This window comes from Pleurodeles waltl, chromosome 3_2 (assembly GCF_031143425.1).
Source record: "Pleurodeles waltl isolate 20211129_DDA chromosome 3_2, aPleWal1.hap1.20221129, whole genome shotgun sequence".
Classification (NCBI taxonomy): domain Eukaryota; kingdom Metazoa; phylum Chordata; class Amphibia; order Caudata; family Salamandridae; genus Pleurodeles; species Pleurodeles waltl.
Window position 1 is genome coordinate 4,347,941 of NC_090441.1, and position 25,092 is coordinate 4,373,032.

The 25,092-nt window shown below is 45.5% G+C and overlaps 1 protein-coding gene and 1 long non-coding RNA gene across 5 annotated transcripts in view; both read left to right on the forward strand.

The window, feature by feature from the left end:
- Nucleotides 1-25,092, forward strand: part of GGNBP2 (gametogenetin binding protein 2) — a 389,041-nt gene that overhangs the window by 91,313 nt on the left and 272,636 nt on the right. The gene's annotated exons all lie outside the window — the stretch shown is intronic.
- LOC138286737 (uncharacterized) lies at nucleotides 17,582-22,000 on the forward strand. The gene is made up of 2 exons (XR_011202040.1): nucleotides 17,582-19,207; nucleotides 21,901-22,000. It is a non-coding gene; the product is annotated as an uncharacterized lncRNA (long non-coding RNA).

The window sequence follows — 25,092 nt, forward strand, 5'->3', positions numbered from 1 at the left end:
CAGGCTGCCTGCATTGAAAGGGGTGCAGTTGACACACCATAGAAGTTCCAGGCTTGCTTTTCTTTACAATCCCCTCCAGACTCTCCCTGCCTATTACTGGAGTTGATTATGCCCTAAGCAGGGGGCATCCAGTTGCCCAAAATAATCCAAGCCAGTCCGTGAAAAAAAGTTTTTCTATTTGTCTTATTGGAACCCCAGTATTTCAGAACTTTTATTGGAATCACCTTTATTATGGGTGTCACAAAATGCACCGGAGAAATTGTAATTTAAGCGAGAAATTGAAAGATCTAGTGGAGACAGAAACACAGTGGCCCAAACACAGTGGTCCTGTTGCAAGGTGACCCAGTACTTTGGAGGCATGTTTTATTTAGCTGAGATTCTCCTGTTGACAACTAATTGGCTGCACGTGACAACAGAGCCCAAGGTGCATTCTTCGCTAACTTGCTTGGAAATCATCAATATGGAGGAGTTGTATTCCGCCATATTTTTAGTGATGTTAGGTCAATTCAAAGAATTAGGTGATTTTGAAAATATAGTTAAAAAGCAAAGTCCTGTATATACATACTTCTACCATTGTACCTTTAGTTTCTTTTTTTTGGGCCATGATGTTGACCATTGACAGTTCTTTTCTGTTCAGCTACTTGTGGGAACTTGTACATTCCACCCCTGTTACATTTAATGGCTTTAACATCATTGTGAATGGTGGTCCTTCTCCAATCCACACATGTAGGAATCTTTTGGAGTCGTTTGTCAGACATATTAAAATGATACTGTAGACACTTCATTTTGATGTAATCAAAGCTCCAGATGCAACCCTTCAGCCCCCTTCCCCAACACGCCTAATTTTAGGCATGTTTGAATCTCCTTTCTACTTTGGCATTGATGTACCTACTTTGGTCTAGAGAGTCCAAGACATTGGATTCCATATATTGCTATTCAAATTAAAAGCCTTCTAATCGGAGTAGATCTAGGTGGAGGAAAAGGTGCAGCTCCTGCGCCTTCCTCAGAATTATGTCAAGAAGAAAAGGCTTGAGATAAACTGGAGAAAAGAAGAATTGCAACAGTATTTAAAGTTCTCCTGAATTGGATCTTTCATAGATTCACATGCTTGAATCATCCCCGTCGTCGAGGTGGGAGCCTCACGGTAACCCCAAATACACAAAGCAGTAGGTGTAAAACCACTAGGCCTTAGAAGGCCCTATAGGCTGTTTTATAGCCTATCCATTTTTTTGTGTGAAAAAGACCCAAACGTGAGTCCCATCCAATCAGGCTTCGACACCCTCTAGAACACTCCCAACAGAGGCTGTTTTCCCTCAGATTTTCTACCTCACGTCCTGTGAGGGGAGACTCCATGGAGCTCTGCTCAGTTTCTTTTCTGACAGAAACTTTTCTCTCAGAGAACCCAGCTTTGCAGTTACATGATGTCTCAATAAACAAAAAAGGGTCTGTTCAGAGATTGTGGCAGTTGTGGGAAGAAGAGACTACATGTTGATGACCCCCCACAAAATGTGCATCTACTGTCTACATCCAGACCACCAGGTGAGAGACTGTAAGATCTGTCGCACCTTCTGTCAAAAAACCCTCAAGGACCGTGAGGGTAGGCTTCTGTTGTGGCTACAGAGACAGAAAGCCATGGAACATCCTTCTTCAGATGAGTGCGAAACATCATCTCATGCTTCTCACTCCTTAAAAAGAACAGGTGAGAAAGGATGACTGCCTGACACAGAGAAAAATGGCCAAAAAGATGAAACCTATCTCTGCTGAGAGACAAAAGAGACAGGAGAAGGCGACTTTGAATCAGAGACCCACACAAAGTTGCCAAAAAAGGTTTGTTCAGAGCCTACTTCGTCCCTGGAGAAAAAAGTTCCCACTAAAAGTGCATCCCTGTCTCTGTCACTGCAAAAAGATCCGGTAAGGCTCTCCTCAGACAGAAACCTCCCGTCGACGACAACCCCGTTGATGGTGTTTACGACGGCAGTCTCACCAATGATAATGACATTGTCACCATTATCATCGACGACGATCCTTACCGCAAAAATATTTTAAAAAGCTTTGTCGATGAAGGCATCGTCGACGGCGTAGGCATCGTGGGTCCATCAATCGACAAAGCCACTACCTTCGATGAAGCACCTGTCGATGAGGCTTAAAAAGACACCATCGTCCAGCACACCAGCGATGACAGCACCGTCGGCGAGGGAACTTTCGACGGGAGCACCGTCGACGAAGGCACCATCAACAAACATGCCGTCGACGACATTGACAACTGATAAACCGTCGACCCTACTGGGGATTTCGTCGGCGCAGTCGTCTGCAATGATGCCATATTCTGAAGAGCAGGATTCAACAAGATTCCGATCTCTTTCACTGATCACCATGGGGGAGAAATCATCGCACATTCTTCCAATACATACCTCCCCGAGCAAGGTATTGCCATATCCCCTGCAACATCTCTTAGATGAGGACGATGACATGTGTTCTCAAGATGATTGGATGTTTGGGGCAGCTAGTAGTCCATCTCAACTGCATGTAAAATGCCAGGACTTTTGATGAGGAGGATGAAGGGCAGTACCAGCCCAACTATTCTTCAACTTCATACCCACCGAGAGAACAACAGTGATCCCTCCCCATGCCTAGCACATTAGTCACAGATCTTCAGCGTATGCTGAACGACTACTAAAAGAGATTTCCACCATCAACACTCGTAACGCCACCCAGGCCTGACAGCCACCAGACACCTCGTCAAACTCAGAGGAACAGTCTCCCGGAGACACCATACACTGGCATACCGTTGGGTCACCAACCACAGGATGATCATCCCTCGACGGACGAAGAGAGGGAAGAGGGTAAGATAAGGGAGTCAGTGGCTAGCGAATGGGATGACTATCTCGTCCCCACACCATCTCCATCTCCACCTCCAGCAGGGCCGGTTGATTCGCCTCCTGAGGACATAGGAGGCTTTCATAATTTGATTGAAAGAGCGGCAAAGAGATTCGATCTGCCTATTGTTTCTCACGAAACAGTGTTTCCTATATGACTTCAAGGAGCCATCAAAGAAGTCGGTAAGGGCTATACCAATAGTAGATTTCCTATGGCAAGAGGGGTTGAAGGCGATGAAGAATCCGGCAACAGTGCCTTCACAAATGCCGAGGCTAGAAAAGAAATATAAAGCACCTGATAACTCTCCGGCCTGCTTAGTGTTGCAACCGAAGCCGGATTTGGTAATATCTCGGGCGGCACAGCGTCGTTCTAGGAACCCTACCACAGCTATAGCATCGCCTCCAGGCAAGGACAGGAGGAGGTTGGATAATATTGGGAAGACATTTTCCTCAGTAGCGGCGATCACTGTAAAGGCAGCTAATTCCCTGGCCATTCTAGGGAGGTATGATCGCCAGATGTGGGCAGACATGTCTGCTTTTTTGGACCTCTTGCCAGAGGATGTCAAGGTGGAAGCAAAGAAAGTATTGCAGGAAGGGGAACAGATTGCGGCCGAGATTACAGATCGCGCAATAGACATTTCCTTAACAGGTTTCAGACAACTAGCAGGGGCAGCGGTCTTGCGTAAGCAAGGGTGGCTAAAATCTACCTCCTTCCGCCCGGACATCCAGAGCCGGGTTCTGGACATGCCGTTTGGTGAAAGTCTGTTTGGAAAGCATGTTGACGACATGTTACATGCCACCCAGATACAGATATGGCTAAATCACTGGGTACCCTGCAGTACAGGAAGCAGCCCTTTCGTTGAGCATGGGGTAGAGGAGGTTATTCCTTTCGAGGGGGCTACCAACAGTACAGACCGCAGTATCAGTCTTCTTCGACAGGACCCCAACAACAGTACAGCCAACAGCAGCAGCATTATCGATTGCCATCTACCGCTGCTTATAGACACCCAGCGAGAGGGAGAGTGGCTGCCCGAAGAAGAGATGCAGGCAGGAAACAATGACCTACCAGCATACTGCCACACACGAACCTCGAAGATTGGAGGTCGCATCACTTCTTACTTCCTTCAATGGGCAGCAATAACATCAGACAGGTGGGTGCTGGATGTAGTGGCCAGAGGCCATACTTTGGAGTTCACACAGAGACCACCGGATGTCCCTCCGTCAGGCCATCAACCCCCGAGAGTGAACCAACTCCTCAGGGAAGTGCAAGTGATGCGGCGCAAAGGAGCAATAGAACTGGTCCCTATTCCTCACAGGAACAGGGGATTCTATTCCCGCTTCTTTCTGGTAAAGAAACCTTCTGGAGACTGGTGCCCCATTCTGGACTTGAAGATCACTAAACAAGTTCAAGGATGGTGACACTACAGGATGTCTTGCGCCTTTTAAATACTGGAGGTCATATGGCATCCCTAGACCTCCAGGATGCGTACTTTCATATTCCAATACACCGCAATCACCGCAAATTCCTCCGGTTCATAGTAGCTGGTATACACCTACAATTTCGAGTCCTCCCCTTCGGATTGAAATCGGCCCCCAGAATTTTCATGAAGATGTTGGCTCCTGTGGCAGCGCACTCTGCCAGTTGGGCATGCAGGTATTTCCCTATCTCGACGACTGTCTCATAAAGGCACCTTCAAAGCCTCAGGTGGTGCGCCACATTTCGGTCTGCCTCCAGTTGTTCAGCAACCTAGGGCTTATCGTCAAATATCAGAAATCACATCTTCACCCCACACAAACATTGAATTTCTTAGGAGTGATATTAGACACGGTCCGCAGCAAGGCATATCCATCTCACGAAAGGAGACAAAAGCTAAGCTCCTTAGCACGCAAGCTCTCTACAAAAAAGTTTGTTTCAGTCCGCACCTACAAGTCATTGCTAGGGATGATCTCGTCATGCATTCCGCTGGTCCCAGATTGCCGGTTGCATATGCGACCCCTACAAGAACAATTGGATGCACAGTGGACTCAGGTGCAAGGCTCTTTCGAGGACAAAATTCACATCACACCAATAATGCAGTCCACCATGGCTTGGTGGGCAACACGGACCAATTTGTCCAATGGGCTCACGTTCTTCACCAGGTGCCCCCTTATATAGTAACAATGGATGCTTCTCTCGAAGGATGGGGTGCACACTTCCAGGACCTACAGATCAGCGGGTCCTGGAATGCAAAGGAAGTTTCACTCCACATAAATCAACTGGAGCTCAAAGCGATAGGTCTAGCTCTCAAAGCCTTTTTGCCAAAACTTCAAAAATCCAAGCGTGTTAATCAGGACGGACAATACTACTAGCATGTTTTATCTAAACAGGCAGGGGGGCACAAGGTCTCTGCAACTCTCGCGGCAGGCTCAGAACATCTGGAAATGGGCCATTACACACAACATTTCTCTGAAAGCAGAGCATGTTCCAGGGCAGACCAACATTCTGGCAGATACCCAGAGCAGGACAATTATCCTGTACCACGAGTGGGCGCTAGACCAGGAAATTCTCGATCAACTCTTCCTTTTATGGGGCAGACCAAATCTCGATCTGCTTGCCACGTTTGAGAACAAGAAATGCCATTATTATGCAAGTTGGCTTCCCCAGAGAGGGTCGTGGGGAATGCGTTTTCGATGAGATGGTCCGGGGTCTATGCCTACGCTTTTCCTCCGATCCCGCAAATACCGAGAGTCATCAAGAAAATGAAGACAGAGGGTTGTCGCCTTCTGTTAATAGCTCCCAGATGGCCCGGACAGGTGTGGTACATGGAACTCCTAATGCGCTCAGAACAGCCACATGTGCAACTCAAACAGAGTTCAACCCTATTGACGATGCACCAGGACCAAGTCAGACATCCGGATCCGTCATCTCTTCACTTAATGGCTTGGCTCCTGAATTCAATGAGTTTGCAACTTTAAACATCTCTTCGGAATGTAGGGAAATCTTATTCAGGGCTAGAGCTGGCACTACCAATAAGACTTACAAATTTAAATGGAAACGTTTTTGTGTATGGTGTGCAGCGGAAGGAATACATCCTATCTCCTCTCTTCGAGCAAATACTGCCATATCTGTTGCATCTGGCAAAGTCAGGGCTTTCATACTCCTCTATTCGAGTACATCTGGCAGCAATCTTGAGATACCGTAGATCACAAAATATATGGTCTTGTTATATTCCACCAGGATTGTAAAGCAATTCCATAGGGGCCTGTTCTGTGCTTTTCCACTGGTTCGGAAACCTCCGCCTTTATGGTCCTTGAATGTGGTCTTAATGCAACTCATGAAGTCTCCTTTTGAGCCAATCCACAGAGCAGATCTCAAGTTCATCTCATGGAAAACTGCGTTGCTACTGGCTCTTACTTCGGAGAGTAAGCGACATTCAGGCCTTCACCATTAAAGAGCCTTTTCTTCAATTCACTAATTCTGCCGTAATTCAAAGGACAAATCCTAAGTATATCCCTAAAGTACCCTCAACTTTCCACTTGAATGAACCAGTCATCTTAAAAACCTTTTTTCCAAATCCGCAGACAATAGCGGAAAAGACATTACATCGCTGGATATTAAAAGGTGTCTAAAGTTTTTTTACCTGCAGAAAACGCAAGGAAACCGTAAATCAGACCAGATATTCGTGGCCTTTGGAGAGACAAAAAAAGGCCACTCAGTAGCCCAGCAGACTATAGCCAGGTGGATTGGCCTGGCGATCCAATTCTGTCAAACTTAGGCTGGTAAACCGCTCCGCAGCAGGGTGAGAGCCCATTCTACAAGGACGGTAGCTACTTCGGCCGCACTCTTCACAGTAGTACCACTGCACAACATTTGTAGAACGGCCACATGGTCCAGCCAACATACGTTCACGAAGCACTACTGTCTCGAAGAGACGAGTAACATGGACACAGCGGTGGGGCAAGCAGTGCTGAGGCATATATTTAGCTAAGGTGAGCCTCTTAGGACATCCCACCCCCACAGACAAGGTATGTGAGATATGGTTCTTTAATTTCATTATGATTTGCTTTTATATTGCAGTGTTTTTTTGTACTTATTGGTGTCATAATTAGCTTGGTACTTCTCGTAATACCAATGTTTATGGATATTGTGCTTAATTTTTAAACTTCATAGGAACATTGCTAATTTTCTATGGCATAATAACTAGAGATACGATTATTCTTATTCCTATTATAGTTATTACGATTATTATTATTATTATTATTAATGTCATTAAGAGGATTGCTATAAAAGCAAGATACAGATTCATTGACTGGTTATCCAACATTACTGCTCGCTGCTCTAATTCAAGCATGTGAATTTATGAAAGATCCAATACTGGAGAAGAAAATTAGTTACTTACCTGTAACTGCAGTTCTCCAGATTGATATCTTTCATAGATTCACATGCGAACCACCCTCCTCCCCTCAGAGGCTCCCTTTATATACGAATATTTGACTTCACCCTTGTACTAGAAAATCTGAGGGAAAACAGCCTCTGTTGGGAGTGTTCTAGAGGGTGTCGAAGCCTGATTGGATGGGACTCACGTTTGGGTCTTTTTCACAAAACAAAATGGATAGGCTATAAAACAGCCTATAAGGCCTTCTAAGGCCTAGTGGTTTTAAACCTACTGCTTTGTGTATTTGGGGTTACTGTGAGGCTCCCACCTCGACAACGGGGATGATTCAAGCATCAACCATCAACAATGTGAAAATAACCACTTAAGAATGTTTAATTAGATACAGTTCACAGTAAAATTATACTTGTATAAATCACATCTATTGAAATAACACAAGCCTAATGAACCATTATATCCCATTGGGTGAGTATGCTAACCATGTTAGAAGAAAGGGTGGGCCAATCCTCGCCTCGTGTTCTTAATACATTTGAAACTTTCTGTTACAATAGCTGAGAAATTTATCATTCTGTGTCGGGAAGTGAGAATTAGGATAGTTTAAAAGCTTGTCCACCTCTAGAGTTGCCAGATTTGTGTTCGGTTTAAAATAAAACCTTTTAAAAGTAGAGTTCAATTGCCAGTCTGCTGCATTGAGGATATCCTGTAATCTAGCACTGACAGAAAAAGCCTTAGGTGCCATGACTCCTCTCACCAAATGAACCCTGACTAGGTTAATATCAATACCAGCCTCTTGCCTGGTCCATCTGACCTACCTGGCAATAGCAAGGGGAGAAGATGATTATCCTTTGTCATAGACTCGTACGCCTTTATTGCCCAAACACCACAATTTTGGACCATCTGGAAATGCTGGGTATGACAGTTTTTGAATTACTTTTTGTTCTCGGAGCAAATTAAAAAGTAACCCCTTCTGGGGTAAATACCTTACTTGTTGGATCCAGAGCTTTTATGTCCGAAACCCTTCGGCAGGAAATCAGGCACTATTAGGAGGCTGATGTAGCTGACATTTAATTCTTGATAAGTATTTATTTGAGGGCCAGGACTTGAAAAGGCTCAGAACCTTTTCCACGTCCCACAGCGTGAAATATCTGGGCTCAGGTGAAACCAATCACCGTATACCCCTCAGAAGTCTACTGACTAAAGGATGCTCCCCCACCGGATGTTTGTCTATCAGGAGGTGACCTCCTGAAATAGTCAATCGGAATGTAGCAATTGATCTGTAAGCCGTACCATTGAAGGCAAGAGCTGCCAGAAAATTCAAGACTTGGACTGTGTCTGCCCTCAAGGGATCCAATTGGCATTGGAGACACCAACCCAACCATCGAGACAAGGGGAAGTGGTATCTTTTATTTGTGTTATCTGCCCAGGCCTTAGCGAGTAATGAGGCAGCCTCTTATGAGATTCCTGAGACTTTCCACCGTTTTTCCTGTAATCCGCCAAGCCAGGAAGCAAAGAGATCCCACTAGGACCAGGTGATAGGGATTGGCTCGGGGGTCCTGGAGGAGATCCTTAAATAGGGGTTGGGGGATTGTAAAATCCCAAGAAAGTTCCTTCAGAGCTGGAAACCCGACTTGAGACCTTCAGATCTGGGTGATCACCACCAGATCCGCCTGCTGTCTCCGAACCGGTGTGAAAGTCTCATCATCGCAAATGGTGGAAATGCATACCCCGACTCCTTGCTCTAATCTTGGAGAAACGCATCAGTTGACGGCATGTTAGGTGCCGAATGGCAAGTGCAATACCTGTCCAGTTGGAAGTCCAGCTGAGAGGCAGCTAGATCTATGGAGAATAGGCCCCACCGCTCCTGGATCTGCTGAAACGATCTTGGATGCTGTTTCCACAAGCTGACATCCCTCCAATGATGGGACTGCCTGTCTGCCACTTCATTGGTCCTCTCAGGTAAATCCTATGTCATCACGGAGATCTGGTCGGCCAGACAATACTCCCAAAATGTTCATCCTTGTCCCTCCGAGGTGGTTGACATAGTGAACTGCTGCCACATTGTCCATCTTGAGAAGGACAAAACTCTGAACCTTGCCTTTAGTACAGCATTTTATGGCAAAGGAACCTGTCATTCGTTTCAGACAGTTTATGTGAAGGCTATGTCCTGTTGAAGGCTATTTTTCTCCTGTGCAATATTCTTCGCATCGTACCCCTCATCCAGAGTTTCTGGCATCCGGCTCTGTCTGGTTGGGAGCCAAAAATTGCACAGCGGTTTCAGGCTTCCCTATGTGAAACTCTCCACTCCAGTTCCTCTTTCGCTTCCACAGAGAGGGAAACAGGTTGGGATCAGGTAAGACTCCATTGAAGACGGGAAATCTTCACGCATTTTAACGCCCGATGGAGAGGAACTGGGAAAATGGCCTGTTTAGAGGAAGAGTAAAGTTCCACTTTTCGGGCTAAATGACGCAACACCATCAGTGGTTTTCCTGAGCTCGTGTTTTATCTTGGTTAGCTTGCGAGATAGGAGACTAAGGGTGGCCTTGACAGAGTCTACTGTGAAATCCAGGAATTGCAGAGACTGTGCTGGGGAAAGGGAAGGCTTCTTCCCGTTGACCACAAACCAGAGAGAGATTCCAACAGGTTGATAGTCATCTGCAAGTGTTCAATTAGATATACTGGACATTGGTTCATGAGAAGGGTATCGTCTAGGCAGATGACCAGATTAACATTTCGAGCCCTTAAGTCTTACTGCCAGTTACAACATCTTAGTGAAACACCATGGAGCGGAAGATAGACCGAAAGGAAGGGATGTTATCTCGAATATCTTTGACTCCCACTGGAACTGTAAAAAGCACCTGTGAGAAAAAAAAGATCGGTATCAGTGGTACGCGTCCTTCAAGTCCAGGCGGACTATCCAGATGGCTAACTGCAAGAGATTCCTGAGGAGGGGGATACCTTCCATTTTGAAGTGGCAGTAAACAAGCCACTTGTTGAATTATTTTAGATTGGTAACTTGGCGTTGGCCACTGTCCCTCTTCCCCGCTAGGGAAAAGTTGCTGAGGAAACCCATGGGATGCAAGGTGGTTGGTACAATCACGCCCTTTTCTAAGAGTTGCACAATTTCCCATTCTACCAATTCCGATTGTTCTCATGGAAAAGACCAGGAGTTCTGTTCTAAGTGGTTGATAGGGAACACTGTCGAATTCTATCTGGAACCCTTTGACAGAACCCACTCATCCGAGGAAAGATCCTTCCAATTTTGCAAAATATTTACCAACCGGCCCCCAAATTGTAACCCTTCGGAACTCTGTACGCTCACCTTGGGAATTGCTGTAGTTGCTGGTACCTCTGGGGTAGCTCCTCGTTTGGTAGAAGGTGCCAAATTTTGAGGAGTCCTGCCATTGTCTGTGACAGTAGTCTGCCCCTCGAGCAGAGGCTTAATGAAAGACTCAGTTGAGCGCCCCCTAGAACATCCAGCTGTGGCAAAAACAAGGTGTGTAAACACACTTTTAATAGAGGATTATGCCTTATCCAAGGAATTGAATGTATTTACGAACTTGCCCAGCGTCTGAACAAATGGATCCCGAAGAGAATTTCGTGGGCAACGGGACCCACCTCTGAAGTAGATAGTATCCCAGTTTCTGGTCCATTTTGATCAAGAGCTATCTACGTTTCTCCCTCGATTTCACAATCGCTTTCCTTAGAAATGTTTTGGTTCTTTGATCCCAGTTAGACAGGGCCTCTGGGGAGATTAGGGATCCTGATGCCTCAACATACTCCACCATGTCAAATATCTTGGCTAGAGGCCCTGCAAAATCCAGAAGCTTGTCCTGGCATGAGCGCCAGAAACGATCTATACCTTTGTTTTGGGGGGTTATGGACAAATTTCCACAGGAAAGTGGTCATCCTGGCCACCCTCTGAAGAAGGTCGAGGATATTTGGACTGGAGGCAGCTCCTTACTTCCTTGTCTTGGGGTTACGCAATCTGCCTGCTATAGAGCAGGTCACCTTAGGTGCTGGGCACCATTCTGCAGATTGTGGAGGCAGGTGGTCATCCGGATCTGACATAATAGTCAGGGACCGGATTGGGGGGGGGGGGTGTGGGTGCGGTAGGGTGAGCACGTCCACCCGAGGATTGATATCCGATGGAAAGGGTTTAGTGGACAGGTGCCATGGCCTGCTAGGGCCCGCATCTGCCAAGATTGATTGGGGGGAGTCCTCCCCGTCTCCGAGGTCAGTGGGGGGGAAGGGGAGGAAGAGCATGGGGATCCCCGAGGGGCCAAGGTTCTGAGTGTCCTAGGCAATGGATTGCGAATCCATGAAGGCCTTTTAAAGGCATGCAAAGGCATCAAGATTAACCCCTACATGCTTGCACTTATCCTCTGGGTGGGTTAGAGGTAGCCAGCTGCCCTGGAGGCTTAGAGGCCAGGGTCCCGTAGTGTCTTCCCTCTGACTGAGGGTTTTTGGCATTGCGCCTCTAGTTGTACAGTTTTCTTCTCCAAGGGTGCATTAAATATGGAGGTATCCATAACCTGACAGAACTGGTCGTCTATGGGGCGGTAGGTATTCAAAAGCACTTCTCTGAGGCTGCTGGAGCAGCGACGAAAGAGGAGAATAGACAGTCTCCAGTGGATGTTATATGGTTGTTGCAGCGTTCTGACTGGACACACTTTTTCTCCAAGTCTGCTGCTCACCTGCCGCTTCTCACTGTACTCCAGTTTATAATTTCAGCTCCTTTGCCTTTCATTAATCAAAATACTTAAAACGCACAATGTTTACCTTTTCCCTGTGAGCGAGAATTAACAGCAGCCATCGAGAACCAGTGTATTCTGAAATTATTTTGAAAGGTCTCGCCTTAAAACCTACCTCCACTGACTACATCCCTTACCCTCCTCTCCCCATACCCTCATTCCACATTTGACTCTCAAGCTACTAACCGCAAAACTCACTAAGGAAGGTGAGATGGATTGGAAACTAAGAACTTAGTAACACACACAGCACTCGGTCATTGTCCAGTCAGTGCTTTTTGAAAAAGGAAAAATGTTTATTTACACAAAGCTAAATAATATGCATAGAATCGCAAATAGGTACACAACATACGGTTGGCAGTATGTTACACCAAATGATCACAATGTCTGTAAAGAGTTTTACAGTCCATCCTAAAGAGTCTCACTGAGAAATGAAAGGGTAGGTCTATAGGCTGTCAGGGCAGCTCACAATCAGTAATAAAGGTCTACTTCTTTTGATAGTACACATGGTTTAATAATTTCCCTTAAGTTATTAGAAGCCATTCCTATCGACTTTGACACACTTTCCGTAAATTCATTGACCATTTCACCAAAAAATGAACGTTTTGTTATTAAAAAAAAATAATATATATATATATTTTTCTGTTTTTATACTAGGCTGCCAAGCAATGTATTAGGGCCCCAAACTCAAAGGGATCCAACACTCCATAAGCTTTCACACTAGCAGTTCCTGGGAGCCCTTAAAGTACACCTCAGTTTCTGCTGTGGCCACAAATTCTCCCTTCATGTGAGACCTGAGGTGCCCTTCCTCCCACCATAGGAGATAGTTGGTAATGCCACCACTGTCCTTTCAGTGCCCCAGGCAGGTCCTGTGGGTGCTCCAGTCTCTTTGGGATACGAACAACAAAATATGCACTTTTTTGTTAGGAGCTCTGGGGTCTTCCTGCAGCTGTGAGGACTTATGGGATGATCCCACAGCCTGGCCTTTGTGTATGGTTGCCTAAAAAATGCCCCAGACCATGTTTTTTAGACACGTGTCGCAGCAGTGGGGTCTGTTGGGTAGCCACATGACAGTTGTACCACTCGGTCTCACTGGCCTTTTTTTCAGCCGTCCTTTCTCCCATAGTTGCGTACAGAGGTCTGGGAGGACACTGCTAGCTCTTCCCGTAGTTCCTGGTGGGCATGAGGAAAATACTTTGTGGTGAGGCCTAAGAACTCCCTTAGGATTGGGGGCTGTTTTTTTTGGTCCCTTTGAGTTGCTGGGACCCAGGCAAAAGGAATCCCTGTCACCTTACAGGAAAGCATTACAGATGTATTCAAGGTGCACACCAACCATACATGTAATCTCTTATGCAATTGACCTGTTCACATGGAAGACTTTTGGGTTTACCTAAGATGTTTTTTTTCAAGTGTGGTTTTGAATATGGCATATTCCTCTTGCATTGAAGCATTAGGTTCCCAGACAGTTGGGAATAAAAATATAAAAGAAAGTGGAGTAAGGAAATGTTTTATTGATGTTAATTTTGATACTCTGTCCTTGTGCTCTTTGGTTGCAACACTCACCCAACCACCTTCAATTAAAGTATACACTGCACTACAAATCTTCACAGAAGAAAGAAAACTCGTTAAACTGGCTTCAGCATTTGCCTTCTCCCATTCAGTGCTTCACTGGCACCTGGAAAGAGCTACACCACTCACAGGTTATAAAAACCTTTCTTCTGTCTTGCTTCACTCCAGACCCTACCATGCCCCCAATAGCTGTCCAAAAATACAACTGTTAGGTCTCTCCCATCCAGAGTATTTCCCGCTTTTCTGGGTGTAAATGAAGCACTGTTGTAGGAGGCTGGCCTGGTTTTTAGTGGGTCCCAATGATACTTGCACCTTGTTCCAGGTCCAGTTATCCCTTATTAGTAGAGTAGTAGTGTTCTTGCAGCTTAGGCTGATAGAGGTAGCTATAGCAGAACAGCCAAGGCTGAACTAGGAGACATGCAAAGCTCATGCAATACCACTTACATCATATAGGTACTATATCATAAGAAAGACAGTACTCAGTGTTACTAAAAATAAAGGTACTTTATTTTAGTGACAATCTGCCAAAAATATCTCAGAGGATATACCCCCTTAGGAGGTATGTAAAATACACAAAATATACACAGCAGACCAAATCAGGTAAGTAAAACAGTCAGAAAGTAGTGCAAACACTGTAGAATACAATAGGATGCAATAGGCCTGGGGCAACACAAACCATATACTAAGAAAGTGGAATGCGAGCCACCAATGGACCCCTAGACTACTGTAGTGTGTAGAGGGTCACTGGAAGTGTAAGAACACACTAAGGGTGTCCAAGATACCCCACCCCAAGACCCTGGAAAGTAGGAGTAAAATACTACTTTTACCCCAGAAACGCACTAAAGTCATGATAAGGGATTTTGCAAAGACCACAACAGACTGCAAAGCACTGAAGACGGATTCTTGGACCTGAGGACCTGCAAGGGAAGGGGTCCAAGAGTCGCAAAAGTGTCCAGGGGGGCGGGATCCCTCCAAACCCCGGATAAAGGTGCAAAATGGCTGCCTCCGGTTGGAAGAAACTGAAGATTCTGCAACAACGAAAGGAGGTAGGAAGTTCTTCTTTGTGCAGAAGATGTCCCACGGCATGCTGGAGGATGCAGAAGTGTTTTCTTGGCAAAATACCACAAACAGCTTTGCTAGCTGCAAGAGTCGCGGTTGGAAAAAAAGGGTACTGCCCGGGCCCAGGAAGGACCAGGATGTTGCCATTTGGGAGAGGAGACCAACGGGGCCCTCAGCAACGTAGGGAGCCCATGCACAAGCAGGAAGCACCCGCAGAAGTCCTTGAACACGGGTTCAAGAAGTCTGAACACGGCGGTCGTCTCAACACTGCAAAAGAAGGTCCCACGACACCGGAGATCAACTCAAGGAGCTGAGCATCGCAGGACAGAGTGCTGGGGACCTAGGCTCGGCTGTGCATGCAGGATTTCTTGGAAATGTGCACAGAAGCCCTTGTAGCTGCAGTTTACACGGTGCACAGGATTACTGTCTGGAGAGGGGAGGCAAGTACTTACCTCCTCCAAATTTGGACAGTTGGACCACTGGACAGTCTGGGTCACTTGGGTCCACCACCTGTGTTCAAGGGGCCATGCTCATCCGGATGAGAGGAGTCCCAGAGTACTGGTAAAGCTGAACTTTGGTGCCTGCTGAAGCAGGGGGAAGATTCCGGCGACCCACAGGAGATTTTAGTGGCTTCAAGTGCAGGGTGAAGGCAGGCACCACCAGGAAACAGTTGAGAAAGCCGGCTGGATTAGGCGCTACAATGTCGCTGGTAGTCTTTTGGCTACTTTGTAGCAGTTTTGCAGGTGTCCTGGAGCAGTCAGCGGTCGATCTTTTGCAGAAGTGGAAGAGAGAAGTGCAGAGGAGTCCTGCTGGATTCTTGCAAGTCGTTATCTGAGGAAAAGCCCACTGGAGAGACCCTAAGCAGCCCTCAGGTGCTTACCTGACTAGATGGCCAATCCTCCTTTATCAGGAGGGGTCTCTGATGTCACCTCCTGGCACTGGCCACTCGGAGGCCTCCAGAGTGCCCTCACACCTCTGGAAACAAGATGGCAGAGGTCTGCGAAACACTGGAGGAGCTCTGGGCACCACCCCTGGGGTGGTGATGGGCAGGGTGTGGTCCCTCCCCTTTCCTTTGTCCATTTTCCCACAGAGCAGGGACTGGGGGGGGTTCCCTAAACCGATGTAGATTGGCTTATGCAAGGAGGGCTCCATCTGTGCCCTTCAAAGCATTTCCAGAGGCTGGGAGAGGCTACCCCTCCCCAGCCTTTTACACCTATTTTCAAAGAGAGAGGGTGTAACACCCTGCTCTCAGAGGAAATGCTTTGTTCTGCCTTCCTAGGACTGAGCTGCCCAGACCTCATGAGGGCAGAACCCTGTCTGTGGGGTGGCAGCAGCGGTAGCTGCAGAGAAAACCCCAGAGAGCTGGTTTGGCAGTACCCGGGGTCTATAGTGGAGCCCAGGGGATGCATGGAATTGGCTCCCCAATACCAGATTTGGCATGCAGGGACAATTCCATGATCTTAGACATGTTACATGGCCATATTCGGAGTTGCCATTGTGAAGCTACATATAGGTATTGACCTATAAGTAGTGCACGCGTGTAATGGTGTCCCCTGCACCGTTCAGGAAATGGAACTACGTGGGGGCACATTAGCTAGCGCAAGGGTGTCCTCACACTTAGTAACTTTGCACCGAACCTTCAGTAAGTAAAGGTTAGACATATAGGTGACTTATAAGTTAGTTAAGTGTAGTGAAAATGGCTGTGAAATAATGTGTGCATTATTTCACTCAGGCTGCTGTGGCAGTCCTGGGTAAAGGTGTGTCTGAGCTCCCTATGGGTGGAAAAAGAAATGCTGTAGCCCATAGGGATCTCTTGGAACCCCAATACCCTGGGTACCTAGGTACTATATACTAGGGATTTATAAGGGTGTTCCAGTATGCCAATTGAAATAGGTAAAAGTGATCACTAGCTAATATAGTGACAAATTGAAAGGCAGAGAGAGCATAAGCATTGAGGTTCTGATTAGCAGAGCCTCGGTGACAGTCACTACACAGGTATACACATTCAGGCCACAAACTATGAGCACTGGGGTCCTGGCTAGCAGGATCCCAGTGAGACATGCAAAAACAAACTGACATACATGTAAAAATGGGGTAACATGCCAGGCAAGATGGTACTTTCCTACAACTGTGTAATAAGCTCTGCGAGCCCAGCACACCTAATGTCCATTTGTATCACTGTGGATTGGAACCCCTTGGTGTCTGTGTCCCCTGCTTCCTCTGGGAAGCCCAGCAGTCTCATTGTGTATCTCTTTGATAGTTCTCTAATCAGCTGAGCATTACGCTCCTGTATCATTCATTTCTTCCCTCTTTTCAAGGGCTCTTTTCCTGTGCGGTATCTTAGTGTGTTGCACCCATCCACCCAGGGCCTAGTTGAGTCACTTCAGTATTCAACCTATTCATTTTTTGTTAGTGCATGATGTTCCATTCTCTCTTCTTTGTAGCTTGTCACAATCTGCATGAAAGGGGTCTACTCATGTTGGTTAGCATGACCTGGAATCCTCTTAGTTTCTGGTTTCCCTCTAGGGTCGACTCATTATTGTAAATTGACTTCTGGTTTCCATTTCTTTTTGCCAAGAGTCACCTTGGACACTTTTTTAAAATTATGCGCTGCTTATCTACAGAATACGTAGGGTGTTTAATATTGTATTGTTCTCTCATTTCCTCTTTACCCTCATTGTGATTTGTGCACGCCTATTTTCACATTTGTGCCTAGTATTATCAAGGCTATCTCATTGTCATTTATATGTTAAGTGCCTTCTTGGTGTTCATCCCCCATACCACAAGAGGGCCACCTAACTCAATACTGGCTAAATCGTGGCCCAGGTCACAAGATAACACCTTCCTAGGGCTAGTTAGCTCCCCAGCCCTCCCTCTGCATCATTGAAGGCTTCTTTCTCATCCCTGAGCACACCATGCAAAGACCAAAAGGTAGCTGCTGCTACCCATTGGGGAAAAAAAGTCATGGGACTTTAAAGAAGAAAACTGCTTTCCCACACTAAATAATTTTAAACTGACAAAGTGTTTGGAAAAGCTTTTCCCGGCAGCCTGTAGAGCGGCCAGTTCCCAGTTATAAGAGGAGAATAAGAGTTAAAGGAACTATTTTTTATTTTTTTATTTTAATTTTATTAATTTACACAATTGACCTAGCAGCAGTTAGTGAATGTATATAAAATTGTAGAAAAATAACATACAATGTATGCAGCAAGGCAGAAAAAGAATAAAACAAGTATGGGAATTGAAGTGAAGAAGGGCGGGGTAAAGTAGGGAAGCTAAGAGAAAAAAGACAACAGGCTTGGCAGAGGATAGCTCAAATGCTCTAGAAATTTTTCTGAATTGGTATCCTATACTTTAGTTTCTTGCTAGTGCAATGAACCACATTTGATATCTTGTGTTCCACTTTGTGACAGATGTGGGAAGGCATGGAGATGATTAGTATCTATGTATTGCTTTTAGTTTCTTCTCATGAAGGAGCCAAGCCTCTCGTGAATAATGTGCTAGCCTAGTGAAAATGTATTCCCTTTCCTGTCCCAGAAGGTGCATCATTGTTAACTGTCTCCTTCGTAACTTTTTTTAAAATCCTTTTCCTGCCATGGTGGTAAATCTGACAGATTGGGAGACGGAACTAAGAACCCTTGCAAAAGTCACAGATCGTATTAGATGGAGAACACTGCCTCGGTTCTTTTTGCCTTTATTTTATCTATTGTAAGAATGTTGCAGCATGTCATCCATGAGAAAGGGTCTCTTCTAGTTTAAACTAATGTTCCTGAAACAGGTGGTTGACTGTTGCACACAAAGATTACTGGTCAGAGTAGTCTATTCTTTAATATAATTGTTGCATGAGTACTTGGTGGCTACTCTTGTGCAAAAGTGTCAGGAGTTTTTTCACCATTCTTTCCAAAAACTGAGCTGTGAGAAGGCTGCAAAACTTCCTTTGAGGTTTCAGGTTTCTTTCTCTCATTCAGTATGCATTGATTTTTGGGATTTAGTACGTTCATTCATGCTCTGTCAATTAAACGATTGCTTTAGTACATTTTTCATCATGTTGAAAAGCACAGAAGATCATTAGACTTCTTTACCCAGCTCTCATTTTGTCTGGCTCTCACTGCAGGCTCCAAATTCTATCTTTTACTCAACATTACTAATTTCATCCTTTATCAATTCAGTATCATTGTGATTTCATGATCAGATCATTTCTTATTCAAATTTTCCATTTCCAACTTCAGCCCCAAAAACCCAGCTCCATTGCTGGTATAACAAAGTGAGGAAATGGAAACGGTTCTCACCTGATAGTTCTGATGCCGATTTTTTATTTTTTTTATTTTTTTTTATTATTCTCGTCCTCTGATTAGTGATTTCAGCTTGTGGATATTGTGGTTTTCGACAAAAAATATTGGGTGCACTGTTCCAAATAAGAGGACACAAAAAATACCTCTCACAGGTATGCAATAATGCTGAAGCAGGGGCCCTCAAGTATCATCACTGGGCTATGCTATACGTCAGACTGCCGCTGCAATGTCCGATGAGGCCCTACAGAGGGCCACCTAACCATAAACAATCCTGCAGATCTCAGTACAAAAATGTAAGGAAATGCCTCCTTGGCATGGTTGCCCCCTGACTTTTTGCCTTTGCTGATGCTATGTTTACAATTGAAAGTGTGCTGAGGCCTGCTACCCAGGCCCCAGCACCAGTGTTCTTTCCCTAACCTGTACTTTTGTATCCACAATTGGCAGACCCTGGCATCCAGATAAGTCCCTTGTAACTGGTACTCCTAGTACCAAGGGCCCTGATGCCAAGGAAGGTCTCTAAGGGCTGCAGCATGTCTTATGCCACCCTGGAGACCTCTCACTCAGCACAGACACACTGCTTGCCAGCTTGTGTGTGCTGGTGAGAACAAAACGAGTAAGTCGACATGGCACTCCCCTCAGGGTGCCATGCCAGCCTCTCACTGCCTATGCAAGTATAGGTCAGTCACCCCTCTAGCAGGCCTTACAGCCCTAAGGCAGGGTGCACTATACCATAGGTGAGGGTACCAGTGCATGAGCATGGTACCCCTACAGTGTCTAAACAAAACCTTAGACATTGTAAGTGCAGGGTAGCCATAAGAGTATATGGTCTGGGAGTTTGTCAAACACGAACTCCACAGCACCATAATGGCTACACTGAAAACTGGGAAGTTTGGTATCAAACTTCTCAGCACAATAAATGCACACTGATGCCAGTGTACATTTTATTGCAAAATACACCACAGAGGGCACCTTAGAGGTGCCAACTGAAACTTAACCAACTATCTGTGTAGGCTGACTGGTTCCAGCAGCCTGCCACACTAGAGACATGTTGCTGGCCCCATGGGGAGAGTGCCTTTGTCACTCTGAGGCCAGTAACAAAGCCTGCACTGGGTGGAGATGCTAACACCTCCCCCAGGCAGGAGCTGTAACACCTGGCGGTGAGCCTCAAAGGCTCACCCCTTTGTCACAGCCCAGCAGGGCACTCCAGCTTAGTGGAGTTGCCCGCCCCCTCCGGCCACGGCCCCCACTTTTGGCGGCAAGGCTGGAGGGAACAAAGAAAGCAACAAGGAGGAGTCACTGGCCAGTCAGGACAGCCCCTAAGGTGTCCTGAGCTGAGGTGACTAACTTTTAGAAATCCTCCATCTTGCAGATGGAGGATTCCCCCAATAGGGTTAGGATTGTGACCCCCTCCCCTTGGGAGGAGGCACAAAGAGGGTGTACCCACCCTCAGGGCTAGTAGCCATTGGCTACTAACCCCCGAGACCTAAACACGCCCTTAAATTTAGTATTTAAGGGCTACCCTGAACCCTAGAAAATTAGATTCCTGCAACTACAAGAAGAAGGACTGCCCAGCTGAAAACCCCTGCAGAGGAAGACCAGAAGACAACAACTGCCTTGGCTCCAGAAACTCACCGGCCTGTCTCCTGCCTTCCAAAGAACTCTGCTCCAGCGACGCCTTCCAAGGGACCAGCGACCTCTGAATCCTCTGAGGACTGCCCTGCTTCGAAAAAGACAAGAAACTCCCGAGGACAGCGGACCTGCTCCAAAAAGACTGCAACTTTGTTTCAAGGAGCAGCTTTAAAGACCCTGCAATCTCCCCGCAAGAAGCGTGAGACTTGCAACACTGCACCCGGCGACCCCGACTCGGCTGGTGGAGAACCAACACCTCAGGGAGGACCCCCGGACTACTCTCCGACTGTGAGTACCAAAACCTGTCCCCCCTGAGCCCCCACAGCGCCGCCTGCAGAGGGAATCCCGAGGCTTCCCCTGACCGCGACTCTCTGAAACCTAAGTCCCGACGCCTGGAAAAGACCCTGCACCCGCAGCCCCCAGGACCTGAAGGACCGGACTTTCACTGGAGAAGTGACCCCCAGGAGTCCCTCTCCCTTGCCCAAGTGGAGGTTTCCCCGAGGAAGCCCCCCCTTGCCTGCCTGCAGCGCTGAAGAGATCCGTTGATCTCTCATAGACTAACATTGCAAACCCGACGCTTGTTTCTACACTGCACCCGGCCGCCCCCGCGCTGCTGAGGGTGAAATTTCTGTGTGGGCTTGTGTCCCCCCCCGGTGCCCTACAAAACCCCCCTGGTCTGCCCTCCGAAGACGCGGGTACTTACCTGCAAGCAGACCGGAACCGGGGCACCCCCTTCTCTCCATTCTAGCCTATGCGTTTTGGGCACCACTTTGAACTCTGCACCTGACCGGCCCTGAGCTGCTGGTGTGGTGACTTTGGGGTTGCTCTGAACCCCCAACGGTGGGCTACCTTGGACCAAGAACTGAACCCTGTAAGTGTCTTACTTACCTGGTAAAACTAACAAAAACTTACCTCCCCCAGGAACTGTGAAAATTGCACTAAGTGTCCACTTTTAAAGTAGCTATTTGTCAATAACTTGAAAAGTATACATGCAATTGAAATGATTCAAAGTTCCTAATGTACTTACCTGCAATACCTTTCAAACAAGATATTACATGTTAAATTTGAACCTGTGGTTCTTAAAATAAACTAAGAAAAGATATTTTTCTATAACAAAACCTATTGGCTGGATTTGTCTCTGAGTGTGTGTACCTCATTTATTGTCTATGTGTATGTACAACAAATGCTTAACACTACTCCTTGGATAAGCCTACTGCTCGACCACACTACCACAAAATAGAGCATTAGTATTATCTATTTTTACCACTATTTTACCTCTAAGGGGAACCCTTGGACTCTGTGCATGCTATTCCTTACTTTGAAATAGCACATACAGAGCCAACTTCCTACAAAAAAGGTCTGAGGTTACTGAGAAACAAATGGAGAGATATAAATTAAAATTGGCTCGGGCACCTCCTCTGTAAAAAAAAAAAAAAAAAAAAAAAAAAAAAGAAAAATGTTTTTAATGAATGTGCGAAGGCCCGGTCAAGGTTAAAAACACAAGTAGAGTGAAAGGGAAAACTATGGTCCCACACTTTACATCATAATAGGTAAAAAGCACAATGACTTTCACCACAAAGAAGTCCACATGTTTTGTGCCTAAAATTGCCCAAAAGGATCTACTGGCGCTTCATCAGGACTCAAACATAAACTTTCTCCAGATCATCAGGTGTATGAATACACTATACATTCAATGATGAAGTATGTACAAGGAAAGAAGGAGTAATACTAGCACAAAACTACAGCGACCTGTGGAGACAAAAAAGACATATGTACCAAATAATTACTGGATACTTTGCAAACATAATCATAAAAACTGTGGTGACGTGCACATAACAGGAAGTGCAATACTAAGGCAATACTGTATTCAGTGCTAATGGCATAATAGAAAAATGCTTATCGGCCATAATCAAAAGAGGAGCTCCCAAAGAAGACCATGTCAAGAATCATTTGAAGGATCTACAATGATGTAGAAAAGGAAAAACTCATCCAAATCAATTATTTTTGCAGATAAACCTATTTATGCATCAACAAATGAGTGTGTTTTATCAATATCATGTAGAAAGAACTATGTAGATGTCCATGTTAGTTCTATCATTTTTTGGTCTAGACTATAAAGGGAAAATGGAAAATGAAAGAAGGAGCAGCACTTCATAAAACATAATCCAGTCAATAGGGCTCTATTAAAAAATAAATAAATCAAAGCTAAATCACAATGAAGCACAAATATCAGGCATCTATGTCTCTTTAAAACGGGAAAACATGAAAAACTATGTGACTGGTATAAAACTTACAAAGACGCTGTCACTAATGTAAATACGCTCGTAGTGTAGGGAATATTCCCACAAATAAGGGAAGATATGGGAGCCAAGATCAAATTATAGAAGAATAACCGCATACTCACAGCAGTGCCAACAACGGTCGGGAATTCCGTCCTCTTCTGGGCTGTGTTCCCGAACTGTGGAAAATATGCGCAAACCCGGAAGAATAAGAGATGAAGGCTGCGAGGCGGGAGGCCAATCGGAAGAAGAGCTAACCGGGGCTTCCCGGTCACGCCCACCTGCAGCCTTTGTTGAAAAGAGAAGATGGACACAAGAATGTGTGTTGGTCTTCCTACATGAAGCACGAGTGTAAAGCCTCCATGTCGACCGGAAGTCGGGCAGTTGCTAAGAATTAAACAATGCAATGATCCAAAGCTTCCGAGTTTAATATTCATATAAAAATGAACAAAAAGAGGGGTAACTATAAAAATGTATCCACCAAAAGATATAACACCAAATAAAGAAAGGTCTGTGGTAAATTTTCCACGAGTATGGGCACACAAATAGGGTGAATAAGTCCAAAAATCTCTGAATTGATGACAGAAAAGATACAAAGTGAAGAGAAAAATAAGGAGGACCAGACCTACTAAAAATGAAAAATTATTTTACTCAAGTGCCCAGTATCTAGTAAAGATAAAGAATCATAAGAAACTTGGATTCACAAAATAAATAGTAATGCCACTGTCTGAGGATAAATACACCTCACTGCCCAGTGTTGATGAAAAATGAATTAACAACTTATCTCAGGCAGGATGCTACACTCATCCATGGTATGTCATCATTCAGTCAATGGATGTGTGTGCCCAACTTGAACACCCAGCGTTGTTCAGCATCTAACAGAGACTTGTTCGGGGATTTCAAAATTTCTAGTACAATCCACCACATGTCATCTGGGGTATGTTGTACCTCATGGTAATGAATACTCAATTTTGTCGTCAAGCGTCCATGTCTAATGTTGCTACTATGCTCATTAATCCTGATCTTCACCGGTCTTGATGTCATGCCTATATACCGTAAGTCACAAGGACAACAGGTCATGTAAATACAATTTCGGGAATTGCAGTTGGTGTGGTTTGATAAACGCTATAGGCCAATTGGTTCAAGAGAAATGGTGGTCATGCGTTTTGTGAGAGGACATACATTACAATTGCCACATGGAAAATGGCCAATCACAGGGGGAAGACCTCAAAGTGTTTTGTGGTCAGGTTCAGAAATAGACTTCAATGGTCTGGTGTTAACAACTATATCTTTAATATTAGAAAATCTTTTGAAAGCAAATAGGGGCTTAAGGATAGTCACACCTTCACTTGTAAGAATCGATCAACGTTTGTTAATACATTTCTTGAGAATGTTGGATATTTGGATGAAGATGGTAACACAGGTCAATCGAGGTGCAACATCCTTAGGTGTACAAGTCAGTAGGGCATCCCTTTTATTGTTCCGAGCTCGTTTACATGCTGTGTTGATGATCTTCGTTGGATGTATCGCGTGGAGTCACATGACCAAGTCATTCGCCTGAATTTCAAAGGAGGCCACATTACTGCAATTCTGACGTAATCTCAAAAATTGCCCATATGGTAAGTTGCCTCTTAGGGCTTTAGGGTGATAGCTGTCATATAGTAAAAGACTATTGCGATCGGTCATTTGTGATGAGCACAGGTATGAAGTTTACCCTTATCAATCGTAATAGTAAGGTCCAGAAAGGTGACACTGGTTCTGGACACAGTTGAGGTAAACTTTAGAAAGGGATCAAGAGTATTGATCCTCCTCATGAAAGAATCGACTTGATGCACCTCTCCTTGCCAAATAACAAGAATGTCACAATGTATCAATGCCATAGTTTAATGTTGTCAGAAAAGGGGTTAGTGTTGTTAAGAATGAAACATTGTTCAAAATGATACATGTACAAACAAGCCAGATGAGGGGGCGAAGGTGCTCCCCATTGAGGTCCCTCAAATCTGATGATATAACGGAGCTTCGAATTGGAAAACAAATTCAGTTAAAGCCAGAGAGGCACATTGTAAAGAAATGGCTCCCTGTTGCAGTTACCCCCCACTTTTTGCCTGATACTGATGCTGACTTGACTGAGAAGTGTGCTGGGACCCTGCTAACCAGGCCCCAGCACCAGTGTTCTTTCACCTAAAATGTACCATTGTTTCCACAATTGGCACAACCCTGGCACCTAGGTAAGTCCCTTGTAACTGGTACCCCTGGTACCAAGGGCCCTG